General features: G+C 44.1%; 1 protein-coding gene across 1 annotated transcript in view; it reads left to right on the top strand.

Annotated features, from left to right (window-relative positions):
- Positions 1-3631: 3631 nt before the first annotated feature.
- Positions 3632-21188, top strand: part of TGFBR3 (transforming growth factor beta receptor 3) — a 205338-nt gene continuing 187781 nt past the window's right edge. The window contains exon 1 of the mRNA XM_055138730.1: positions 3632-3898. The gene's annotated coding sequence lies outside the window, so the exon portion shown is untranslated. The remainder of the gene's footprint in view (positions 3899-21188) is intronic.

Below are 21188 nucleotides of genomic sequence, written 5' to 3'. Positions count from 1 at the left end.
ACCTAAATTATTTTTGAGCGATATGGTCCTTCAGAAATCTGAGTTGTTTGTGTTACTTCAGTAAAGAAACATAAATAAGTTATGACGGCTTTGTTTCAGTTGTCTGTAATGAGCATAAATCGGAGTCACGTCCCTCAATATGAGTCACCATAAACAAGTGGGTCTGTGCATAGAGGTGGGGTGGTTCCTTGTGAGAAACAGTTTCATAAAATCAGTGAGGCACCATATCAAGCATTTCCATGCAAGCAGACACCTCTTTGTCCCTTTATGTCAACCCCTGCTTCTATTTCTTTTTGAAAAAATAAAATGAAACAAATCATTGACCAAAACGGTTGACCACATTGAACCCAAGGATGCTTGTATCCTAAAAATTACAAAATCCTATTATTTGAATGCAGTCCTAAATTGTAAGAAACCAGTGAAGAAGTTGATTCATCCTACCAGTTAGTATTGTGATTCTTAAAAGGCAGAGAACTTCTATAGATCTTTGCTGGTGAACTAAGTTTATTTGCAAACTTTTACTCTATGCTTCCACAACTGGATTTCTGGTAATAAGAGTGTAAATAGTGAGTGAAAAGATCTAGTTTTTTAAGAACTGGCATCATTTCTTGGGGGTGGGGGAACACACTGAACACACAATACTAAAGGGTTACTCCTGCCTCTGCACTCAGGAATTACTCCTGGTAGTACTTGGGGAACCATATGAGATGCCAGGAAATGGAACCCAGGTTGATCTTGTGCAAGGCAAGTGCCTTACCTGCTGTACTAGCACTTCAACCCTCCCTTTTTGCTTTATGCGCTTATTTACTTGAGGGGGATTGAATCCAGGACCTGATACTTGCAGAGCATATACTGTAGCACTGAATCATATCCTCTGCCCAAATTCTGTTACAATTTCTTATATCATCAACTGAATCTAATTAAATAATCCTGAATTAAAAACAAATTTTTGTTTGTTTGCGTACAGCCTTTTAGGGCTGTGAGAATTATTCACATATGCTGAACATTGTGTGCTCTGCCTGGCACTCATTAATTGCTCAGCAGATGTTAAAGGTTATGATTGAAAATTTGGCTCTGGTGCTCACAGTCACTTTTTTACTCTGTAGGGATAACACACTTTTAAATTATCTAGGACTTGGCTTCTCTCCCTTCTTCTACCCTGCCATTTTCAATAGAAAGTCCTAATATGATTGAGACATATAAGTGTAAGATTAAATAGTCACATCCAGTTCAAGTGCTTAGGTCAGAATGTCCATCAATTTGTGTCTAGAGGAAGGCATTGAATCTAAAGAACAGGTGAAAATTGAGGCTGGTTCCACTGAGACTGTTTCTTTAGGTCATTATGCTTGTATTCATCTCTCCCCTCCCTCTAGACTTCACACAGTTGGTTCTCAGAGAATGCTGGTTAGGTTTGCATAGCTCACTGGGGAAGCTTTTGCAGTGATTTTTTTCCCTGTTTTTTTTTTTTTCTGTTTTGTTTGTGTGTGTGTGTGTGGGGGGGGGGTACCCAAGATGCTCAGGGTATCTCCTGGCTCTGTTGCTCAGGAGACCATATAGAGCGCTGGGAATCTAACCTTTACAGCTACACTATTTCTCCAGGCCCCACTGCTGGGATTAAGATCACTGACCATTTGACCTTTGTGAAAAACTCCAGTGGGTGGATTCTCCATACATAGGCCCAAGAGAAAAAAGAATGAAAAATACTTTCTGTTCCAAGTAGAAAAATCCATGAATTTCCCAAATATATATATATACACACATGTATATATATGTATCTCCAAATATAAATGATAATAGAATAAAGCTCCACACTCAATGGGACACTGTTTTAGTGGGCCTAGAACAGCGATTTAGAACTGAAAAAGGTCTCTCAGGCCTTTTTGTGTGCCACAGCTTATTTTGTTTTTTTTTGGGGGGGGTACCGGAGAGGGGCCACATCTGGCTATGCTCAGAGCTTACTCTTGGCTCTATGCTCAGGGATCACTCCTGGCAGTGCTCCGGGTACCATATGAGTGTAGGGGATAAAAACAGGGTCAGCCACATGAAAGGCAAGTGCTCTGCATGCTGTGCTATCTCTCTGGTTTCAACTCCTCATTTTAGGAGGGAAGGGGGAACAGACCCAAAGGTTTAAGTCCTTTGTCTAATATTCCACAGCTAGTCTAAAGACAAATTCAGGACTGGAAATCTGGTCACTGAAATTCATCAGCCCTGAGTAGTATCCTCCAATTTAAGAAGAAAATTTTTTTTTATAAAGTAGGCGTAGGGGCTGGAGCGATAGCACAGCTGGTAGGGCGTTTGCCTTGCACGCAGCCGACCCGGGTTCTAATCCCAGCGTCCCATATGGTCCCCTGAGCACCGCCAGGGGTAATTCCTGAGTGAAGAGCCAGGAGTAACCCCTGTGCATCGCTGGGTGTGACCCAAAAACCAAAAAAAAAAAAAAAAAAAAAAAAAAAGTAGGCGTAATGTGTAAGTAGAAATACTAAGGTAGTATTCAGAGAGAAGCATTAGCCTTTCCTGCATATGGCTCAGCTGGAAGTTGCAGGGCGCACACCTTCCCACGCATTGGCACAGTTACTTGTCGGAACTGTGCGAACCGGCATAGGACAAATTGGTGGGCAATGCGCGGCGTTGGGCAAACTGCTGGGTGGAGCGCTCTCAGCTGCTCGGAGGAGCAAGGCCCGGTCCTTGCTCACCGTGTGAGCGTGTGTTGTGGTAATCAGCGCAGCGGAACTGGAGGGCGAAAAACAAACTGGAAGGAATGAGAGAGAAAGAAGAGTGATGGGGCGGGGGAGGAATGAGAGAAGGGGGTTGAGAAAGAGAGGAGAGAGAAGCGAGGAAGACGAGAGGAAAAGGAGAGCGAGAAAAAGGGAGGAGGGTAGGACGAAGAAAAGAGTGAGCGAGAAAGGAGAGAGGAAGAGGAGTGAGAGACGGGGAAGAGAGAAATTGCGCGGGAATGGGCAAGTGGGTGAGATCAGACTATCTGCGATTCAATTTATCTTTTAATTTCAATTGTAGCTCAGAAAACACGGTGATGATAATGTTACTGATAATGGTTCTGACGTACAAAGTTACCGCACCTTCACCTCCACCACAGCGCCCAAGGCCCTATCACTTTTGTGACTTACGTCGCTGTCCTTAAGTCACTTCTAGCCCGCCTTTTCCTTCCCCTATTTGACATTTTAGACATTTATATTATGACAGAAGAACCCAAGAGACCCTCCCCACACACACTTCTTTAGGGCGCCCAGGAAAGTCGGAAGGTCCGAATATTCGCTTGCAGCCCACGCCCGCGCTGCCCAGTTCTGGCCCTTCCCCGACGCCGCGGCCGGCTCCCGGCAGGACGCGGCGCCCCTTCTCGACTCCTTTCCCTCCAGCTTCGGCCCGAAGGAAACGCCGGCCCAAGCCGCGCTCCGTGCTCATCCATCAGCCGCGGAGGAGAAGGGGGAGGAGAGAGGGGCGGGCGCCCGCGGGGAGGAGTTTCCCGGTGGCCGCGGCTCTCAGTGGGGACCCGGGGGCGGGGCGCCCATCCCCCCGCGCTCTGATTGCTGTGGCGTCGGGCCAGTCCCCGCCCGCGCGAGTGAGAGCGAGCGAGCGCGCGGGGTCGGCCCGATGGGGGTAATCGAGGGTTTCGGGGCCGCCGAGGCGCTCTCTGCTCTTCCCCGCGAGTGAGAGCGAGAGAGCGAGCGAGAGGGGGCGGGCGGGCAGCGAGCGGCTCCAGCGCGCGACCACTTTCCCTGCGCGCTCCCCCGAGCTCCCCGCAGGAGGTGAAAGTCCCCGGATGGCGTAGTTGCGCCGAGCGCTGCAGTGCACACAGCTGAGCTTGCGGACGCCGCGCGCGGGCCGGGGGCACCTTCCGTCTGTCCGGCTGGAAGATCTCCGGGCACCCCGCGCCTCCGAGGTACGTGCGGCCGCGGCCCGGGACCCTGCGCTCTGCAAGGCTGCGCGCTGCCCGTGCGCTCTGCGCGGGGTTCCCAGCCGGGCTTCCCCGCCGCGGGGGAGTAGGGAGTGGGCTCCAGGACCCTCTCGCCCCCCCCCCCCCCCAACATCGGACTTGCGAGGGCGGCGTCCGCCCTGCAGTGTTTACGCCTGGGGGAGCAGGGGGTCAGCGGCTGGCGGTGCGTGGGGGAGAGCGCCAGCCCCGGGAAGCGATGTCGCAGTTCTGGGGAGGCGACAACTTGCTAGCCTCTCTCTAAGCGCGCGCGGATTCTGCGGACGCGGAGCGGCGTCGGGGGGGACCGGGCTTGAGGGTGTGTGCTCCGTCGCAGACGCGGAGGCGGCGGCCGAGGGACCCGGTGCTCGGAAGCGAGGAGAACTCGCCGACGGACGCGCCCTCGAGGGGCAGTGCTGGAGGGGCGGGGCGCTGTCCTGCAGGCCGAAGCCCCCCGTAGCGAACGCATCCCGGGTCTCTTCGCCGTCCTGCCCAGTTGACTCCCAAAAGGTCGTCATTTGGTTAGGGCACTCGGACAGCCCCGCACTGTTGCTCGGACGGTTGCCAACAACGCCGTGTTTTATTGGGGGCGTTTGCCACACTTAACAGAATGGCATTTTAGGGAGACGGGGTTCCTGACCTCTAGGCAGAATAGAGTGGACTGTAAAGATAGCCGACTAAAAACAACAACAACAACAACAACAAAAAACACGGAGAAAAACCTTGCTCCTTTTCCGTAGCTGTGAAATGGAAATAAATACTAATGCGGGCCTCTGAGGATGGAACGATATAACAGCGCCCGGTGCTGAGCGCGCAGCGCTTGTTACTGTGGATTGTCCTGACCCGGCGGTGCCTGGAGAAGAGCAAGAGGCATGGTGCAAATGACAGGGATGGTGCAAGTGACAGACATGGTGCAAATGACATTACCTGACCTTTTTGTTTGGGGGCCCAACCCAGCGATGGTCGGAGTCGCTCAGCTGTGCGACACGGAAGCGTAGCAGGGACCCATCTCCCCAAGTCTAGCATCCTTATTAAGAGTAAGCAGGTGGGTTTGGGAGATCCGTCTGTACAAGTAGAAAGTACATGTCAAGACCTTTTAATTTCCTTGAACTGGTACTTTGGGCTGCCTGCAGTGACTTCTGTGCGCAATTGGCTCTTTCTTACTGGTAATAAAACAGCCCAAGTTGATGGGGCTGAGGCTGTCAATGTTTTAGGGACAGTCACAGGTAATCCTTACAACCCACACTAGTGGGCAGGCACACCTTTCATCGCTCCACTCTAAGGATTAGAGGCTGGAGTCTGGTTCCTTGCTTGACCAAGTTTCTGCACGGTTTTCTGTGAATTCTGATTCCTGACCTAGCTGGACTGTAGCCTCGACCAGCAAAGCACAGCCAGATTTTTGCGCAGCCGGATTTTTGCGCAGCCTTTCAGGTGCCTTCTGTTAGACCCCCTCCAAGGAAACGGAGCCCTGTGTTGAAACACAGCTATGATTTCTGTGATTCTCTTAGGTGATGGTCTGACAGGGGTGCCAGATTACAGCTCCTCTCTGAAAGTGGCCTTCTGTTATAAATAGAATTTCTTTGTATGAATGTGGATCTTTATTCTTAATTTCTGTTATTAATTCTCTAGACATTGTTGGTCAGCGTGACTTGGCTTCCTTAGGAAAAGCTTGGTGTTGGCAGAGGAGGCAGGGAAATAATTCTTACCCCCCTTAAGGGCAATTAAATTGAAGTTGTGTCAGTTAGAGGATGTTGCTCTGTTTCTTGGTGTTCCTAGCTTTTGGCCTTAACTTTGTATTGTTCAGTGTTTCAAGGCTTCAGCGTTATTTCAGCCCTTCAGCTAGTCTTTGTCATTTGTCAACTTTAATTTTTCCTGTTTTGATGGAATCTGACCATTACTGGCCAGCTTTACCTAGCAACTGTTGATTCAGCTCATGTTTTTAAAATAAAAATGGCCAGCTTACTTTTGAACCCTAGTGCTTCAAAGGCAACCCTTGGCGAGTTTATTATTTTGAATGTTAGCCCATAGGGGCAGCATAGCACACTATTGATGTCTGTTTGACACAAACACTGTTTTAGGGTGTTAGACATACATTTGAAAAGTGGAAAATATGGCTTTATTAACTCACTGAGATGTTAATTTCAACTGATTAAATTAAGAATGACTGAGGACAAGACCTATATTTTTGATATATGTCAAGAACTCTGCTTTGCATGAGGTTTGGGCTTGATCCTCAAATACAACCACTGGAAGACAGTGATTGATCCCCAGTACTGCTGGATCAACCATTGAGCACTGCAGGACTAGCTTCTGAGCATCGCTGGGTGTGACCCCCAAACCATGTATATATATATTTATATATGTACATATTTTTATATATGCACATATAATCATGTCACTGTCACTGTCACTGTCATCCCGTTGTTCATCGATTTGCTCGAGCAGGCACCAGTAACGTCTCCATTGTGAGACTTGTTGTTACTGTTTTTTGCATATCGAATACACCACGGGTAGCTTGCCAGGCTCTGCCATGCAGGTGAGATACTCTCGGTAGCTTGCCGGGCTCTCCAAGAGGGGCAGAGGAATCAAACCCGGGTCGGCAGCGTGCAAGGCAAACGCCCTGCTGCTGTGTTATCGCTCCAGCCCATGAAATATAACCATGAAAAAATATATATCCATATATACATATTCACACACTAAACCATTTATACACATGTATAATTATTTGCACTTGTTTTCCATAAGACATATATGTAAAATATTTTTTATTTTTTATTTTTTGGTTTTTGGGTCACACATGGCAATGCACAGGGGTTACTCCTGGCTCATACACTCAGGAATTACTCCAGGCCATGCTCAGGGAATCATATGGGATGCTGGAAATCAAACCCGGGTCAGCTGCGTGCAAGGCAAACACCCTACCCGCTGTGCTATCACTTCAGCCCATATGTAAAATATTTTTGACTATTTTGAATACTATTTCACATTATTTATGAGAAGTAGGAATCTTTTTTTTTTTTTTTTGCTTTTTTGGTCACACCCAGCGATGCACTGGGGTTACTCCTGGCTTTGCACTCAGGAATTACTCCTGGTGGTGCTCAGGGGACCATATGAGATGCTGGAAAACAAACTCTGGTAGGCTGCATGCAAGGCAAATGCCCTACCTGCTTCAGCCTCAGAACTAAGAATCTTAAGAAATCTATTGTGACTCTTTTTGTAATGAACTTTATTTGTCTTTTTGTTTTGTCTTGTTTTGGGGCTCTACCCAGTGGTGCTGAAGGTTTACTCCGGGATCAAATTCAGGCCGGTCTTGTGCAAGGCAGGAGCCCTGTCCACTATATTGTTGCTCTGGCCCCACTTCATTTGCCTTTTTTTTTTTCCTTTTTGGGTCACACCCAGCAATGCTCAATGGTTACTCCTGGCTCTGCACTCAGGAATCACTCCTGGCGGTGCTTGGGAGACTATATGAACTGTTGGGGATTGAACCCAGGTTGGCCACAAACCAAAGGCAAACGCCCTCCCCACTGAACTGTTTCTCTGGCCCTTCATTTGCCTTTTGTAGAAAACTAGATGTGGTGAATTTGTTCTCAGTTTTATAATCCTGTAATTATTTTCATTAATATCTTCCACGTGGAAGAGAAAAAGAGATTGCCCTGCATTACAATATTTCTGTGGTTGTACGTTCTTCAGAGGCATATGCTTTAAGATAGCAATAATTCAGAGTATCATATTTGTCCAGTATAGATATGATGTGTTTATATTAATTCCTATAAATAGAAATATTACTTAAAAATGAACATACTTGGAAATGTGAAATTAATTTTTTCTTCTGTTTGGGGCACACCTGGTGTTGCTCTCCCTGTTCTATGGGTGCATGGGATCAAACCCAGGCCCTCTGGCAGCCAAACACTCAGTCCTTCCAGCTGTTTATTTTGACCACTTTTAACTTTTAAATCAAGTTTTCCATTTTTGCCTGCAGTTTTGTAGGCCTATTTCAAATTTCTTGTTACTTGTGTATCAGGTAGTGTTGACTTATCTTAACCGAGGTTAGGGTCAAGTGGATATTCTTCCAAAATAACTCTCATCCTGAACCTCTGGCACCGCAAATAAATAAATAACTTTAAAATTTAGTCTTTTCCTGCTGACTCTCCCTATTGCACTTAAACTTCAGTGTAGTACTTTATTTAGACTCTCATTTAGTCTTGTGTTCATCTAGTTTACTCATTCAGCAAACATTTACAACTCTTATTTCTTAATAGATTTACAGTTCTATTTTCTAGGAGTTTGACAGATTAGCTGTCCTCTTTCAATTCTCTTGATACCCTGAGGGCCAAGACACCTTGGAGGTTCTAAGAGCTTTGTCACTGAGTCTTAAGAGATTGACAGAATTTGTTTGCTTAAAGGAAACTATTGTCCCTTTCTTTGTAAAACTCAAAGAAACGACTTCTTTCTGCATGAAAGCCTGATTGTGACTTGTAAAAACTTGTAAAGGTAAAAACACATTCTTTTCTGAGGATATAATCTGGGCCTAAGAGCCAACAGGGCACTCAAAAGTCCTTTGAGTATTATACTAAGCAGGTGATCGGTACCAGTATTTTCAGAATTTAAATGATCACCAGTTTCCTGGGATTATAAATCTGTGAATTAAACATTTTAAGATTAACAGGATAGTAGGAATTTAGAGGATGGCTGGCAAGTATTAGTACTGCTGTAATTTTTTCCCTGGAATTTGCTCTGCCATCATTTTGAATTGCCTCTCTACCTTGCTACCTCTTAATAATCCATTTTGATATTTTTTTCTTTTGTTGTTCTGTGATTAAAAAAAAAATATAAAAGCACATTTAATAGTTAATGAAGTCAGGCTTCTATTTTTTTAACTCGTAACATTACTTAAAAACTAAATTATTATGTTTAAGTCTACCCACTGGGCATTTTTCTTATGTTTAAAATTTAAAAAAATTAAAAAAAAGGAAAGGCATGGGGGGAAGTTGTGGGGGGGTGGCAGGAGGGATGCTGGGAACATTGGTGGTGGAGAATGGGCACTGATGGAGGGATGGGTACTTGATCATTGTATGACTGAAATGTAATCATGAAAGTTTGTAAGTGCAAAAATATAATAAAAGGGGCTGGAGTGATAGCACAGCGGGTAGGGCGTTTGCCTTGCATGCGGCCGAACCGGGTTCAAATCCCAGCATCCCATATGGTCCCCTGAGCACCGCCAGGAGTAATTCCTGAGTCCAGAACCAGGAGTAACCCCTGTGCATCTCCAGGTGTGACCCAAAAACCAAAAAAAAAAAAAAATATATATATATAATAAAAATAAAATAAAAATTTTAAAATAAAAATTTAAAAGTATTTATTTAAAATTTGCACAACCAAATTAAAAAAATATTTTTAGGGGCTTTAATGTAAAAGCAGTCTGGTATTACCTCTAGGAGCATATGCAGTTAGAAATATCACTGTATCACTGTATCACTATCATCCCTTTCCTCATTGATTTGCTGGAGCGGGCAACAGTAACGTCTCCATTGTGAGACTTGTTGTTACTGTTTTTGGCACATCGAATATGCCACGGATAGCTTGCCAGGCTCTGCCGTGCAGGCGAGATCCTCTAGAAACATAATAAAAATTAAATCTACATTATTTCACAAATAACAACTGGCCTTAACAGTTTCCAGTAAGGACATTTGTGGCTTTGGAGGAAAATTGTGTCCTGAGATCCATGGCAGTAATCTCTGGTTCCTCATTTTCAGAGTAACTCTTAAAATGATAGCATTTGTTTCTTCAGAGTATTTTTTTTTTTGCTTTTTTTTTGGGTCACACCCAGCGATGCTCAAGGGTTACTCCTGGCTTTGCACTCAGGAATTACTCCTGGCGGTGCTTGGGGGACCATATGGGATGCCGGGGATCGAACCCGGGTTGGCTGCGTGCAAGGCAAACGCCCTACCCGCTGTGCTATCGCTCCGGCCCTCTTCAGAGTATTTTATAAACCACAAATTATTGCTAATTTGTTTGGTTTCTTGTCAAACAAATAAATCAACACAGCTTGGAAAGAACCCCACCAAAAGAATTCTGGGCCCTGTCCATTTCTAGAGTTCTTGTTTTACATATTTTGAAACAACACATTTGTTAGTTAACTGACATCAAGCTTTGGTTTCTACTTGCCAAATTCTTGCTTAAAATTTAGCACAGACTTCTGAGTGTTTGTCTTTTGCGTACTTAGAGTGAATGATTTTATCTTTTAACCAACCAAGATAAGTGCAATATGCGTGTTTGAAGCAACATTCATAAAAGTTCTGCATGAGATCATTCTCATTTGGACCATATTCTACATTTTTTATTCTTTAGTTTTCCAGGTCAGACATTAAGACTTATGGGTAAATGTTGGAGGATAGAAACCACATTTAAAATTGAGGTTACCCGTGCAAAAGGGGCCCTAGACTCTTGCCCTCATGATTATAATCCTGTTATATTGCCTGGTTACCTAATTATAGGGCAGTTGGAGGTTTAGCTGCTTTTGCTGAGAATTTCACATCTAAGAAGAGAACCCTTAGTGATAGTGAAGCCTGGCAAAGTTCATTTTTAATATTTCATATTTAATCACACAGTAATTTAGAATTTGGCCTAAATTTGGACCCCTCTAGGGGGTCAGAGCATTAATTCAGGGGTTGGGGCACTTGGCTTGCATCCTGCTTTCCTGGGTACAAACCCTTGAGCATTGCCAGGTTCACTCTGAGCACAGAGGCAGGAATAACCCCTCTTCCAATGTGAACTCTTTCTTCACTTTAAGAAAAAGTACAGTAACACAGCAACAGTTTGCCCTTAACTCTTGGACAATTGGGTGGTATTTACCGAAGGGAAAAGTACCGCCTTTGTTTTTAAAGTATAATTTATTTCCCAGGTACTTGTTGGAGGTCAGGATTTTGTTTGAAATGGCAGACAGACCATTTGTAAATTCCCATTTAATCTCTTTAGTCCTTGAATAAAATAATGGTTAGAGAACAATCTTTATGGATTCTAGTCCTTGAACTTTCCTGTTGATTAAAGTGCTTTGGGAGAAGGGCTGCAGTTTTTTGTTTTTGTTTTTTCTAATTTTTTAATGGAAACACTCCAGGGATCAGAGAGATTGAACAGTGAGCTGCTTCCCTCACACTTGGCAAATCCGGGTTTGATTCTGGGCACCACATATAGTCTCTTATGTACCACCAGGAGCCACAGATGATCCCTGAGCACCACTCGATGTGGCACCCAAACAAACAAAAATAAATAAAAAGAGAACACTTCAGGTTTGACTGTATTTTGTAAATTTATAAATTTAGAAGTAAAAATTCTCTCCAGCATCATTATGTTGCATGTGAGTAGGGAGTGAGGGAGATATCCTTGAGAAAAGAATATTTTCACCCATCTGCTCACTCACCTCTGCCATCTGGAGAGCTGTGTGGTGTGGGTTAGGATGGTAAAATCTGCTATGAGCACCTCACCTGTGTGCACTGACCCTTTGCACTAGCTCCCAAAGGCCATTGTCAAGCTGCCCTGAAGTTCACTTGTTCTGCACAGCACAGGAACTAGTCCCACCATGTATGTTCTCAGGAAACTGTGGACTTAGGCTGGAACAAGGAACTGATTTTTGTAGGAAGAGGAAAGTCAGTCCTAATCTCAGCCCAGGTTTTCCAGGACCTCTCCTCACAGAAAAGAATTGCAGGAGGATACGAGATATTGAAGCAAAGGTCTATTTAAAGGAATTTACTCTGTGTGTGTGTGTGTGTGTGTTGTGAGTGTGTGTGTGTGGAGGCGGGGACAGGGGGGTGGTATTCAAGAGAAATCATGGGCTTCTCCAGAAAGAAGCAGAGAGTGTGTGTCTCAGGTTAAGATCTTTGTGGTGAATGTGCCCAGGGCTGGGCTGAGAGGTGTGAAGTTGCACCCCTGATAGGTAGGAAAGGGCACCGCATGGGCAGGGGGAGGGGCTGGCAGAACTGTGGATTTCTTTGAAAATTCTTATTGTAGCTTATTAATTGAAACTTGATGAACACTCGGTTCCATTTGATGTTTGAAAAGATTTGCTTTGAATAGTATGATTTAACTAGCAGCCTTAGTGATTTGTGTATTTTGACAGTACGCAGTTGGTCATTGGATGTGGAAAAACACACTGGTGGCTTTTGGCAGTTTTCATTTTATGATTAGTAGTATGATGATGTGCAGCAGAACAGGGTACTGTTTTTGGTGGGGAGGCAGGGAGGTTATTTAGCAGTTAGCAATTCATGTGGCATCCTAAGTACTTTTTTTTGTGGTGCTCTCTGTGTTGTTCTGACTTATGTTCTTTCTGTCTTTTCTTCTAAAACAAAACCAACTCAAAACCCGGTCCTCTGAGTAGCCATAAAAATGAAGCATCTTGTCCTTTCGGATTAGACTTTGTACAGTTAGCTGGCACATGAAACTAGCCTTTGAGGGAAATTATCATTGACTCATTACACACATTCGGCATCACTGCTGTGTCTGGTCTTCCCTAGTGAGTGGGAGAAGTTTCTGGTCTTCTAAATGACTCTTAACCATTGCTGCCCTTTTTGCCAAAGCCTTTCTCAGCAGATCTTCCTCTTCGGTTTCTTAATTTTTGGTCTTCTCTGAGATTGATACTGGTTGTGTTTTCATGAGACACTATCTGAATAACGAAAAAAATACAGTAGACTAAAACTTTTGGAGGACACACCTGTCTCTTTATTTTGAATTCGTCGTATTTCTCCATGATACTGCTGCATAGTCAGCCATTGGCGGTGACATGTTTTGAAGCAGGAGCATGGAGAAGGAGCCATACATGACATTTTTTCTCATGACACTTTTAGTTCATGGCATCTTAGTTTTAGTATTTGAATAGTGGTTCTTTAAGACATCCAAGGTTTCAATCTTAATTCAGTCTGTGGGCTAATATGAGGTTCTCTGGAGAACCGGTTCCACTGAATACTTTATAATCTCCCAGAAAGTATCCCCTGTAGATGGCATGCTGAGAAACTAAGAAAGAAAAACTGTCTAATTTGTTAGGAGAAAACTCACTCTCCAAATAAGAAGGGATTTAAATATTTTCATAATGGCCACACCCAACAGTATTAAGGGGCTGGGACCACTCCTGATCAGGCTCGGACCTGGTGGTGCTTGGGGAATAGCAGGGCCACACAAGGTGTTCACTGGCCCTTGCTGTGCCCAGAATCAAACTGAGGGCCTCACTCAATGTCAGCACTGTCACTGGAACCTCTTTCTTTTGGACTAATAATATATTTCAAGTAGGTAGAGAGGTAAGAGGTTTGTAGAGGAAATTTTGCTAAGGGTGAGGTTCTGTAGTTGGCAATTTTTACAGCTCCGAAGATCCTGTTCTCCAAAGCCAGGAAAAAGCAGTCTGTTTCCAATTATATATCACAAAAATAGGGAAATTAAGCCAAGAAAAATGATCATTTGGGGGTTGGGTTTCTCTTTTGTAGAGGAGAAAGGATTATAGACACAAGTGAAAAAAAAAACCCAGTTTTTCTGTTGACTTGAAAATTTTTCTTCAAGCGCTCTCGATTGGACATGAAGAATCATTTTGGGATTAAAGACTTTGTCCTCCTTTGGTTTCTTTTTGTTTCTCAGAGAGCTAAGAGAAGGGTAGTTCGGCAGCTTTTGCAGGCATCAAGGGTTTTGGTCCCAGGATTCGGTAACTGACTGGTGCTTTCAGTAAAGCCCTTTCCTGAGAGAATGAGAGGTGTCAGGTTGTGCGCCCCCATCCTCGTACAGATAGTAGTGCTGCGGTTTTTGGGTTCCACTTTCGACTATATTTGGGTGGAAATGTTATTCCTGCTCCTTAGCTTTATTTTGCTGGTGGGGAAAGACTAGGTGTGAGAAGAATGTGGAGGAGAGAAGCCTGACTGGAAGTTGGATGGCATGTGGGTGGATACTTTGTCCTCAGCACTTGTCAGAAGCAGCTAGCCTTTCTGAAGGCCCTTGCTAGTTTCAGGATTAGTGGTCCCAGCAGACCCAGGTGCTAACTAAGAAATCTCCTTTTCACCACCCGGGAAAAGATCATCTGTAGCCAAGCTTTTAGTTCCTTCTATCAGCTTACACCTCCAGGGAGTGTTGAATAAAACATCTCTGATAACAACAGAGTGTGTCAGGGAGTGGTGTTTACCTTTGTCTCCTCTCTTCTCAGGCACATTAACTCCTTGCCTGCAGCAGGCAGGCACCCACGCCCCTCACTCCCCGTGACAGGTGCTAGAAAAGGTGCAAAGTGCAAACTTCCTTGCACTTGTTTTCAGTCAGCATCTGTATTGTTCTCTCTCTGGTGTCTTTGTTGCTGCAAGCTACTTTCCCCTCTATGTTGTATTTTCTTGGTTTCTCTGAATTCCTCTTTCTGATTTTTCTCCTCACCTCCCTCATCTCTATTCAGTTGGTATTTTGGGGGCCACACCCCAGAGTGCTCAAGACTTACTCCTGGCTCTGGGTTAAGGGATCACTCTGGGGTGCTGGGAATTTAACCTGGGTAGGCCGCATGCAAGACAAGCATCCTCTTTGCTGTACTCTTTTTTTTTTTTTTGGTTTTTGGGTCACACCCGGCGATGCACAGGGGTTACTCCTGGCTCTGCACTCAGGAGTTACCCCTGGCGGCCCTCAGGGGACCACATGGGATGCTGGGAACCGAACCTGGGTTGGCCGCGTGCAAGGCAAACGCCCTACCCCGCTGTGCTATTGCTCCAGCCCCTCTTTACTATACTCTTACTCTGGTTTTAGTCTTTGTTTTCATGTTCAGTGCTTAATCCTGTGTCTGTGTTTTGGCTGTCTCCGAGATTCCATTTCTCTCTTTCCTTCTCAGTCATTTATTTGTTCTTACTTTCATGCCTCAGTGAGTACCTACTAACTCCCAGTTTCATGTTATGCCTTTATTACCAACAGCCATCTATCTAGATTATTATTTGTGTCAAAACAAAACCCCATACCCAGTACACCTACTGGGGTCTAAACTCAACTCCTTTATTTTCTGAAATCAGTGAGTGGTACCAGCCTGGGTACCTCAGTTATGCTTGCTTCCTCCACTCTGCCAAACTGAATCACAACAGTCCCAGTCCAATGGCAGTTCCTTCTCCATTTTCATACTGGGAAACTCCATTTTATGCCTTCTTCCAGTTGGGTTTCCTGGCTTCAGTACTGTGTCTTCAATTACTCATCATGTCCATGGTTGATACTATCTAAAAACCAGATCTTTGTGTGTATATGTGTGTGTGTGTTTTGCATTTTAAAAGTCTCCTTTTAAATATCTTGATTATAGAATGCCTGGTTGTCAGCAAAGTAGGTCTGACAGGCTTTACCAGCCATTTCTCTCATTTCTTCCATTCACTTGACTGTGCTCATACCATAGTCCTTCTGGTGCAGGGGGATTTTCCAGAGCACACCTTGGGCACTTGTGCCTGTTCCTTTGGTACTTCCTTACACATCCCTTCTGGCATCCCCTTCTTTCTTACCATCCTCTGCTAATTCTTCCAGGCTGTTTCCATTGTCGGCTCCTTTGGTTCAGTTCATGCCTCCTCCTGTCGAGTGCCTGGCTACTTTTTCCCTTTCTCTCATCACTTCAGCTGCTTAGGAGAAAAGTTCTCCCTACGAGAATTAATTTCCGTCCTCTGTCAAATTGTGGAATTCCCTCGAACATGATGGAGTCATATCATCTTTGGATTTGGACGTGTGACATGGACTTAGCCTATAAATATTTATATTTTTAAATTAAATTCTTCAACTCAGTTCTGTTTCAGTTAAGGCTTTGGAAAAAGACCATATTTATAGTTGATAAAAATGATAACTATTAGGACTGGAAAGATAGTATAAGGCACTTGCCTTGCACTCTGCCAACCCTGCTTCTATCACTGGCACCACATATGATCCCCCGAGCATTACCAGAAGTGAACTGAGCGCACAAAATCAGGAGTAATTCCTGAGTACTACTGTGTGTGTGTGCTGCCCAAACAAAGACAAAACTATAAAAAGGCAAAGGAAATGAGTCAAATCAGAGTATAGGAGTGGAGTGGAGCTCTAAGGTTGAGATTAGGCAAGTGCAGAGAAGTCAGGTGGCCTGTTCAAGTTAACACAATTCACAACTCGAGTGTCGTGCTTCCTTTGCAAGGCACATGCTATATATTACAACCACTAGCTGCATGGTTCTGATTCAACTTAGGTTGAATCTTACCATTTCTCTGCCTTAAAGGGACTCTACTATATCTGTCTTTCTCTGAGTAAGGATCAAAGTTTTATATAACTGGCCTGCTCTTTGCAGCTCACTTCTGACTTTTTTTCTCTCTTGGTTTGCTCACTTGACCACCAATGACTGGCCTGCAGCTGTGCCCCCTAGAGTGCCATACATATTCTCACCCAGACCCTTTGCATGTGCACTTGTCTTTGCTTAAACCGTTTCTCTCTCAATTAACTATAGGGTTCACTTCCTGCAGGGTCTCTCACTCAAAACAAAATCAAAGATGCCACATCCAATTCCTTCCATTCTTTCTTGTTTTCTTAGCATTTATTCTATGTACAATTATAAATCTTGTTCATAATCTATCTCCTCTTAAGTAGAATATAAGCTCCATGAGGGTGGAGAGTTTTATGTTTTGCTGCCTTTTGAATTCTTCATCCAGAATAGTCCTGGAATGGGGTAGGTGAATATTTGTTAGGTGAATAAATGGATGAGAGGAAAGATTTTGTGGTTTTCTTAGAGTTGCTATTAAATGAACATGTGTGACATTAAAAAGTGAAAACCCTGATGTCCATCTGGTAGAAGGAAAATATGATTTTTAAAACCTCATTATAAACCTGTCAGAGGAGTACACTGACCTCCTTTAAAACGCCTGGAACTATGGGCTCCTTCCTTACTAGTAGTTTGGGAAGACTCACTGTACTTCCAACACAATTGGGCTGGCTGTGGTTTGTCACTGCCTGTGGTTTGTCCTTTAACACATGGGCTATGAAGACAAAAAGTAAACAACGTTCAAGAGCCACAGAAGGCCAGACAGGAGAGAGAAGCCCAGGTTCCCTGTGGCCCCTGATGTCTTTCCTTGTCTTGATGCCTATCAATTCTGCACCCTCTGCCTTCCCACATTGCTTTGCTTTGGGCTGTGCCCTAAAAACCAGTCTAGAGACCAACAGACTTTTGACTCTTGAGTGTTGTTTTGATTTTCTTCTTTTTCTCTCTCTTTTTGTTTTTGGGATACACCCAATGGTGCTCAGGGCTTACTCCTAGCTCCCGGCTCAGGGATCACAGGGAATCAGATGGGGTGCTGGGAATCGAACCCAGGTCAGCCACATGCAAGGCAAGAGCCCTACCTGCTGTATTATCTTCCAACGCCCCTTGTCTGTCTTTTCTAGTTAAAATTTCTCCAGGAAGGGGAAGGTTTAGTTCAATCCTATCCTGTAGCCTCCCCCTCCAATGATCAAAGGATTTTATTTTGTTTTATTTAGTTACTTAGTTTTATTGACTCACAGTGAAGTACACAGTTATATTTCCTACCACCAGTGCCCCCAGTTCCCTTCCCACATCCCATCTCCACCTCTGTGACAGATTCTTTTCTTCTCTCTCCCTCTCTCTCCCTCCCTTTCTCTCTCTCTCTCTCTCTCTCTCTCTCTCTCTCTCTCTGTGAAAGGATTTTAAAAATTAAATATTGTCTTATTTTTTGTTTCATTTTTATATTTCATTTTTTGGGCTACACCCAACAGTACTCAGGGCAGCAGAATTAAACCCTGGATTTAAAGCTATCAGATTGGAAATAATTGGATGGGAGCTAGGTTCTCAATGACCTACTTTAATAACATCATAATGATCATTTCTTGAACCCGAGGGATAACTGGCTATTAATTACTTTACATGTTATGAATTTGCTTAATCCTAACCATCTGCTTAGGAAAGTAGAATCATCATTTACCCTTGACAGATGGGGTATGGGGTTGCATGGTTCACTTGTCCAGTAAACACTTGGAAGAGAAGAGGCAGGGATTCAAAGAAGGCAGGGGGTGGGCTGTGCATTTTCTGCACTTCTGGGCTGTAGTTTGCTCCTGGAACACACCAAGCGCATCCACCTCAGAGGGTTTTGCACTTGCTATCCACACTGCCCAGGATGTGTGTGTTCCAGTTATTCTGAGAGTTCCCTCACCACTGTGCTGCAGTACCACCTCACCTGAGAGACCTTCCCGCTCTTAAGAGACATCCTAGGCCTGGCGAGAAAGAGAGCTCAGTGGGCAGAGTGCACGCTTTCCATGCAGGAAGCTTGGGTTCAGTCTTATCATGCATGGTCCCCCAAACATTGCTGGGAATGACTCCTGAGCATCAAGCTGAGCACTGCAAGCTGTGACCCCCCCTCATCCCAAATAAATGAATCCCTCCTTTCATCCCTCTTGCTCCTTACAAAAATAACGAATACATTATTTTTCTTATTCAGCCCGACACCACCTGGCATTATATCCTTGTCTGTCTCTCCTTTTGGGAGAAGAGTTTCAGTGCCAGTGCTGTTGGTCCAGTAGATTTCATTGTTGTGGCCTAAACAGCGGAATCTCCATCAGCAGCCTCAGTGTTCGTGGACAGTACCAGATGGAATTTGCAGTCTCGCAGGATGGGTGCCTTTGTTGCCGAGCGCCCTCTCTCTGGGTTTTGGGGAGCTTACTTTCCTCATAATAAAGTCATATAAAGTCATATAAAATATAAAGGCCGGGTGGATAATGTTGGGACATAGCACCTGTGCTAGCAGGCCCCGTGGTTGTCTGCTTCAAGGACTTGGGTCAGAAGGACCACTGGGAGCCTCTTACTTCTGGGAACCTCCATGGGAAGATTTTGTAAATTGTTTGATAGCTGACCTATCATATTTTTCTTAAAAAAAGTTTAAAAAAAATTCATTTTAGGCACCATGGCTTACAAGTCTGTTAATGGTAGAGTTTCTTGCATCAATATTGAAACACCATACCCTCCACCAGAGTGTCCATTTCCCTCCACCATTGTCCCAGCCCATATCCCCCTCCCCCCCACGCCATGATAAGCTTCCTACTGAAGATCAAATCTCAATTTCTTTTGCCTTGAGCATTTGTTACACTCCTACTTTTCTACTTTTATTTAAAAAAATTTTTGCATATGAAGGGCCTGAGCGATAGTATAGTGGATACTATATAGTAGGGCATTTACCTTGCACATGGCCAACCTGCATTTGATTCTCGGCATTCCATAGGGCCTCCTGAGCATTACCATGAGTAATTACTGAGTGCAGAACCAGGAGTAATCCCTGAACATCGCCGGGTGTGACCCCCAAAAACAAAAGCCAAATATCTATATCTGTATCTCTATATATCTATATATTGATGAGCAACGGGATGACAGTGATACAGTAATTTATATATACATATATATTCATATATATATATATGTATTGCTTTTTGGGTCACACCCAGAAATGTACAGGGGTTACTCCTGGCTCATGCACTCAGAAATTACTCCTGGCGGTACTCAGGAAACCATATGGGATGCTTGGAATCGAACCCTGGTCGGCCTCATGCAAGGCAAACACCCTACCTGCTGTACTATCGCACCAACCCCATCTCTCTCTATATATATGTGTGTGTGTGTGTGTGTGTGTGTGTGTGTGTGTGTGTATTGCAAATGAGAGAGAGATCATCCTTTGTCCCCGTCCTTCTGATTAACTTCATTCAGCATGATACTCCATATCCATCCATATAGCAGCAAATTGCATGACTTCAGCTTTTCTTAAGGGGAAACAGTATTCCATTGTGCATATATACTTGAACTTCTTTATCCAGTCATTTGTTCTTGATCATTTGGATTGTTTCCAGATTTGGGCTGTTGTAAATAGTGCTGCAATAATGTAGGACTGCAAATGTCTTTTCTGAATAGAGGTTTTTTTTTTTTTTTGGCTCTTAGGGTAGATACTAAGAAGTGGAGCTGCTAAGTCATGTGAGAGCTCAACTCTTATTTTTTGTTAAGGTCACATAGGTTGGAGGACCCACTCAGATGGGAGATGCGTGCTGAAAGTAGACTATAGATCAAACATGATGGCCACTCAATACCTTTATTGCAAACCACAGCACCCAAAAGGAGAGAGAGAACAAAAGGGAATGCCCTGCCACAGAGGCAGGGTGGGGTGGGGGGGATACAGTTGGGGGGTTGGAGGGATACTGGGATATTTGGTATTGGAGATTGGGCACTGGTGGAGGGATGGGTACTCAAACATTGTATGACTGAAACACTGTCATCCTGTTGCTCATCAATTTGTTTGAGTGGACACAGTAACGTCTAACCATTGTGAGAATTGTTGTTACTGTTTTTGGCATATCAAATATGCTACGGATAGCTTGCCAGGCTCTGCCATGAGAGTGAGATACTGTCGGTGGCTTGTCGGGCTCTCCGAGCGGGGCAGATGAACTGAACCCGGGTCAGCTGAATGCAAGGCAAATGCCCTACCCGATGTGCTATCACTCCAGTCCATGACTGAAACATAAGCACAAAAACATGTAAGTCTGTAACTGTACCTCACGGTGATTCACTAATAAAATTTTTTTTTAAAAAAGTCACATGAAGATCTCTTTGAGAGTTTTTGGGAGGGTTAAATAAGACATCATGGAAAGTGCAACAGGCTCCCAGTAGATGGTAGTAGACCTTATATGGGATCAGAGAAGAAAGCAGCATGCTTGTCCCTGATAGGAAGGAGGATGAGGGAATGTGTTGGAAATGCACGAGGTGTTCCCCACCACACAAATAATTACAAAGTCTTGGCTGTGCTGCTCAAGAGCTGTGTCATGGCATACCACTCACTTAACCTTTCTAATTCTTGGTTTGCTGATCTGTAAAATTAAAGGGTTGGAGAAGATGTTACCTGTTTCTGACATTCTAACTTGGCTTTGTGTAAGAGAGAGCATGGAGCAAATTGTACAAAGGGTCAATGAGACTCTTCACAGAGGAATGGAATGAATCAATTGTGGGAAGGAGGTGAGAGGAATGCAATGGGAGTTTGAGGAGTAGAATAAAAGTGGTAGTTTTGGCAAAATGGACGGATTTGGCAAAATTCAGACTTTGTCAGTGCTTCCAGTGCTTGGGAGGTGATTCATTGGATTAGTTTTTGTTTATGTAACTTGTGTATTAAAAATAGATAATGCAGTATCTAAGTATTTTATTTACACTTAGGTTGTCAAGCTGAATGTTTTTATTGGACAATACCCTCCAGGATCTTTAAGTCATTCCTGCTGGCCATTACATGACTGTGTATTC

The sequence above is a fragment of the Sorex araneus genome, chromosome 5 (assembly GCF_027595985.1).
Source record: "Sorex araneus isolate mSorAra2 chromosome 5, mSorAra2.pri, whole genome shotgun sequence".
In the NCBI taxonomy this organism is placed as follows: domain Eukaryota; kingdom Metazoa; phylum Chordata; class Mammalia; order Eulipotyphla; family Soricidae; genus Sorex; species Sorex araneus.
The sequence above is the reverse complement of the archived record's forward strand: the minus strand, read 5'-3'. Positions and strand labels throughout refer to the sequence as shown.